Source organism: Alligator mississippiensis, chromosome 13 (genome assembly GCF_030867095.1).
Source record: "Alligator mississippiensis isolate rAllMis1 chromosome 13, rAllMis1, whole genome shotgun sequence".
Taxonomy (NCBI): Eukaryota; Metazoa; Chordata; order Crocodylia; family Alligatoridae; genus Alligator; species Alligator mississippiensis.
In genome coordinates this window covers 57,704,500-57,710,516 of record NC_081836.1, presented here as the reverse complement: position 1 = coordinate 57,710,516, position 6,017 = coordinate 57,704,500, and positions in this window count along the sequence as shown.

Below are 6,017 nucleotides of genomic sequence, written 5' to 3'. Positions count from 1 at the left end.
CGCAGGGCAGAGCATCTGCATCCAGCCCCCCACCCCAGTCTCACGGGGCTCGTCCCAGGGGAGGAAAGGATGAAAGGCTGCGCCCATGCGAGCCGTGTTGGTCCCTCTCCAAGGGATGGGTTCCTGCTTCGACCCAGCCACTTGCTCACCTCCACGAGGCCCATTCCCCAGTGTTTCTGCTTGCTCTCCTAGCAATTCACCCTGGGCCCAGTCTTGCAGGGCCTGACTCCTAGGTGAGCACTGGGCTCTTAAAGCCTGCACCAAACCCGCCGAGGTTGCCGAAGCCTTTACTCTCAGGAAGGACCTCAATGGGCGCTTGTATGCATGACGGCAACGAGAGCGGTCCCAGCAGAGGACAAGCCACGCTGCCCTTGAGCACACGTTTCATCCAAAGCCGGGCCTTTTCCAGCACAGTCATTTCTTTGCTGGCTGGAAACAAGCCCGATGCCCCCTCGGCACTGAACATTTGAACTCCCTGTGGAGCTTGCTCGCTCGCTCGCTCGCTCGCTCGCTCGGTGATTCACCATGCACCCACCTCCCTTCAACGTGCCCCAAGCATTTCCCTGGGGCGCCCCAGCCGTGACTCCTGACTCCAGGTTTACCCCGGCTGCTTCCCCGCTCTTCTTGGACCCCACGGTCTGGTGCTGGATTGACAGCCACTTCTCATCCATCGATGAGGTTTTCCCACCTTGGTGTCGCGCCGTTACCAGCTGGGAGGGATTTGGTGGCTTGTACAGCCTCCGTCCTATGAAACCCTTTGCAACTGGGGGAAACCTCAGAGCCCCCTCGTACAACACTGAACTGGGCACCAGAAGCAGCAAGCTGCTAATGCAACTACTTGCTAATTTGCTGGGGACGCCTGAAACCTTCATGTCCTTTCCCATTATTGCAAGGGGATGCCTGCACCAGGGAGGGCGCTTGAATGCCTCTATTGGACACGTGCATGTGGAAGGGGAATTTAAGTCCTGCGGAGAGGCCCCGTTGCAACAGAGGGCCTGGTTTCCCTTTCATTATGTGGGTGAAGTAACTAGACTCTGGGAGCAGGGAAGTTGGAGCTGGAAGGGAATCCCCCCAGGCCTTTCCCCCAGACAAGAAGAGATCGGCCCTCCAATCTGTTATACTCCAACCAGCTTGTCACCGTGCTCCCCTTCCATCGCTACCGTCCCCGAGGCAAACACACCCCAGCTCTCGTGGGGATAAATATGGTCCATTACCTTCTGGCTAAGCCTCCTGTAATGCCCTTCCCTTGATTCCCTCCCACGGGCCCTGTTGGTCTCTGTCTCCCTAAGGATAGCTGTGAAACCTCACGAAGCATGGACAAGGCATAGAGAGAGGGCGCTTGGGCTGTGTGCTCAGCTCTGCCACGGGGCTTATTAAGCAAAGCCAATTACCTTCCCCTAACTGCAGAAAAGAGAGAGGATAATGTGATTTCCCCACCCTTGGGACATGCTTCGAGATCTCCGAATGAAAGCAGCAGAGAAGCACTCTGGGCATGCATTGCTTTGGGCTGCTCCATAGCAAAGAGCCCCTTTTCCTTCACGTGATTGTCAGCAGTCGATCAAAGCTTTCCGGCCTGAGCTGGGAGAGGGGACCTGGAGGCTGCCTGGGGCTGCAGGATTTGAAGTCCTAGGAAACAATAGGAGTTTGGTGCCTAACTCACCTCGGCACTTCTGTATCTTTGGACACCTATGTCCTTTTGTGAACCTGGCCCTTAGGCTGGACTTGTCAAAGGAAGCCACTGAAAGTCCATGCAAGTAGGAGACCCAGCGTACTTAGCCTGGACTTCCCCACGTAAAGAAAGGGTTCATGCATCCAGCTAAATCCCAGATATAGCGCCGCTCCCGCAGTCCCTGACTTACACAGCAACAAAGCAAGTCAACTCAAGGGTCTAACTAAAGCTTTGCCTATTAACATGTTGCAATTCAGATTAATTGAAAGCAGGTTTCATAAACCAACATGAAACGGCCGCTGGTTGCGTGCATCTGCCAGGGGGAGGAAGGCAGCTCCGAGCCACAACAGAGAGAGCGGTCTTTCCATGCAGCGTCTGTCTGTGGATGCAAAAGGCTTTGGTGCCTGTTATTTGCAGTGTGGAAGCCCGGTCACGGACAACAGCCCAGCAGAGCGGGGTCCTGTACAACAGCAGGGCAGAAAGATGCTCCAGGGAGCTCATCAACAGACGGTGGTTGGATATGGAGAGGTGGGAGGGCACTGGAGCAGTCTGGTCGGTGGGATGTGCAATGGTCGCAGCACAGCAGTGGCCTAACCATCCCCAGGGCTTTGTAGGCTACCTGGTGGAGAAGAGCTTCTTTAAGGAGGGCGGCGGGGGAGAGCTTTGCAGACACAGGCATGAGGGGCAGCAGAGGAGAAAGCACCAAAGATGCTTGTTTGAAGACTTAATGACAGAGGCTGATGAGACAAGCTCATCAGAGGCGGGCATCAGCCTCTCACTATTGATGGACAGTGGGCACCAGCCAGGAAGCGCCTTGACAATGATGCCAGGCAGCGCATGTCTGATGCGATGCTGCGTGGGGGGCCACCAAAGGATGCCCAGAGAGCCCTGGGGCCGTCTGAGGGCCAGGCAAGGGGCACTGCCTCTGCAGCAGGAGCCGGGGTGGAGATGAGGAGGGCAAGTGTGCGATCAGAAGCTGGAGAAGAGCTGCAGGTCGGAAAGACTCGACCTAAACAGTATCGGGCGAAGAGAGCGTGAGACTGAGATGCAGCCTGGACACAAGGGTGTCAGGAGAGGTCCCGATGGGAGCAGCCGCCCAGGTTGCAGCAACCGAGGCAGGCCTGGGAGCAGTGCTGCATTAAGCCCTGCCGAATGTGAGCCGATGGCTCGGCATGGAGACGGGCCAAGCTGTGCGCGCTTGTCGCTGTGGGCAGCGTGTGGGGCCGCGCGGCTGCAGGAAGGCAGGTATATATGGAGGTGCCTTTGCAAGCCTCTGGCAGGCAGTGCGTGGGGTGAGCTCTCCAGCACGGAGCCGCCTCGAATACACCAAGTTCTTTCTCCTTGGAAATGGAGCAGCCCACACAGCCCGAGCTGTCGCACCTTCCCCTTACCATTGATTGTTCCTCCCTTTCCATCGCTCCCGTACCTTTCCCACTTCAGTCTCATTTCCTTTGTCAGCCTCACTCCGGTTTGTCATTGAAATTCCTCAGGCAGCATCTCGTCAAACGCAGCCCATCAATTATTGTCACTCAGGAGTTGCCTGCTTTTCTTGTTTTGCAGCCACGCATGTTTAAATCCACCACTTTGCTGGAAGACTTTTTTGGTCTGGTCCCTCTTGGATTTTGCCGGCTTCTTTCCTCTGCCTCTCGCAGCCCTGCGGCTCCTGTGTTTCAGAGCTTGGGCATCTGGGTTTCTTTCTATCACGTGTCGCATAGGACAGCCGCCACTTGCTCCTTTGAGCTCCTGAATGACATCTGTCGTCCTCTCCCTGGAGCACAGGTCCGAAGGACGGAGGAAGCTAGCGGCTCCGTGAGTGCAGACTCTTGCTAAGCCTTTGATATGGAGCCAGAACAAATTTGCAAGGCAAAATCCACTTGAAAAGCAGCAGTGTGTCTCCTTCTGGCTAGCGAAGGGATGTCGGGTGTTGCTGGGCCTCTGCTGCTCCTGCCACCTTAGCCTGGAGCTGCAGAGCTCATCCTCCTCGTGAGCTAGGCCATGGCCCAACCCACCCCGCGGCTCAGCTGATGCAGGTGGCTGGTGGGGATAAAGGCAGCGGGCTCTGCTACCTGTGCCCTGCCCTGCTCTCCTCCTTCCCTTTGCTTTGCTTTTCCCCTCTGGCTGATCAGTATTCCCCTTGCATGGGTGCAAGCTCAAATCGCCCATGGGTACTTCTTCATTGGCAGACTGCCGCACTGGGGTCGTAGGCGCCGGTCCGGCTCCTTGACAGGATTTCTCTCCTCTAAGTCAGACCTTTCATGCAGCTATAGACAAGCCCCAGGAGCCTGTTTCTCCCTTCCCTTCCCTGGCTTCAGAGGAGGAGTCGCTCTGAACTGACCCTGGCATGGGCGAGAGAAGAGTCGCAGCTGACTGACCATAAGTGAGAGGACAGACCCCCCAGCCCCTGGGCACGGGATGGCTTGTGCCATCCATCTGCAGCCCAGAGCCTGGGATACGCAGTCCTGTTTGCTGCCCTGCTAGCGCCGCACCTGCTGCTGCTCATTAACTACCATGTCGTGAGTCCGGGGACCGGCTGGAAATGACTGCCTGGCTCGGCTCCCTGCGGGGGGTTGCATCTCCTGCCCCGAATGCCCAGGCTGCAGGCTGGCGCCTCCCGCCTCCATCACATTTGTCTCTTGCCTGCATGGGGTTATAGATCGGGGGAAGATTTGGGTCTAGCTCTTCATCATTAATGTGTCCCCAGGGACCCATGAGGCATCTGTCTCCATCTGCCATCCCCGGCTAGTCATCAGGCACGTGGGGGGGCCATGCAGCCTGACTGTGGAAACGTCAGGGAGGGAGGGAGACCACAATGCCGATCCCCCCGACAGGGGAAGGGGAAGAGCCACCAGGCCTGCCTCAGTTTCCCCCTCTGTCAGTACTGTGCCCTCCCTGGCGGTACTGTGGTCTCGCCCCTTCCCTGGCAGCACCACACAGCTGCAAGGCCTTGCAGGTCGATCCAGGACCCTACGCTGCCATCTCCTCCGCCCACCTGGCACCCTGGTACATAGGTGCCTGGCACCGCAAGGGGAGGGTGCTCCTGCAAGCAAAGGCAGATGCCACGGATCGATCTGCAGCTCCGCGACAGTCGCCTGCCAGACCAGCTGCTGGGCTGTGCCAAGCGTGGGGATGCATCAGCTCTCTGCAAGAACAGCTGAGCAACTCCACCGTCGTTGGAGCTGCCGGGCTGAGGGGTCATTGAGCTTCCGCGTTAAAACCAGGGTCAGAGATAAACAGTTTTATCCACTCAGCACTTAATTAGAAGTGGCTGATTGCAACATGCTTTGCTGTGGGAGCTAGTTCTGCCGCCTTAGGACTGATACCTCCAGGCCTTCAACGTCCCCAGGAGAGCCTGTTTCCAAACACAGGCCCCTTAACGGAGGCTGTGCCAGGCTCTTTCTCCTGCTGTTCACCCCAGAGGGCCAGAAAGGTTTGCACCAGACGGCTGCCAAGGCTCATGCATCGCTGCTAGAGATCACTCGTAGAGCATCACCGAGCCCCACTCCCGGTGATCAGCAACGTGTGCCAGAGGCATCGTTCCTGGACCCGAATAGCTAACACAGCACCCAGCAGGATCGGGTCTGTGGGGGCACCTTCCAGCAACAGCACTTGGAGGAGGTCTGGAAGAAGTTCAAGCACTGAGAGGCTAGAGAGTGGGGAGGTCCATTCCCCTCCCTGCCACCGATTCACGGAGTCACCTTAGGCAAGTCCCTTCTATCTCTGGCTCACTTCTTCAGGGTGAAATGGGCACAACAACTTGTCCTTCACCCCTCAATGATTTGCCTTGTCTGCTTGGGCTGCGTGCTGTCTCACTGTGCACGTACAGCACCTAGCACACGGAGGCCGTGATTTCGGCTGGGACCTCCTGCTGTGATACCAAGCAAAGGATGTGTCTCTTAACCTTCACAGCACCCCACAAGGCACGTACGGCAGGCCTACATCTGCCTTATAGCTCAGCAAACTGAGCAGAGAGGTCACGAGGATTGCCCAGGAGCATCCAGCAGTGCAGTGTCAGAGCCAGGAAAGGACCTGGCTTAGACCAGCACGGCTACAGCCAGCACCCCCGAGCCAGGGAAGGACAGGTATGGTATGCATGCCCTAGGAAGCTGCAAACAGCCCTCCCAGGTTCAAATCACTCCCGTTTTGTTTTTGAAGACTCAGGGGTGTTCCTACGCAGTCTCACCATGTTTTAAGGCAGCCTCTCATGGGCGAGACATCACGGTGCAAGGTGCCCCGGCACGAGCACCCCGGCCAGGTCCCCCGCCCCCTGCTCCTTGTTCTCTCTCTTAGCCGTGCCTGATGGAGACAAGGCCTGGATTTGGCTGAGGCTGCCGACTCCTTTCCCAGGCCA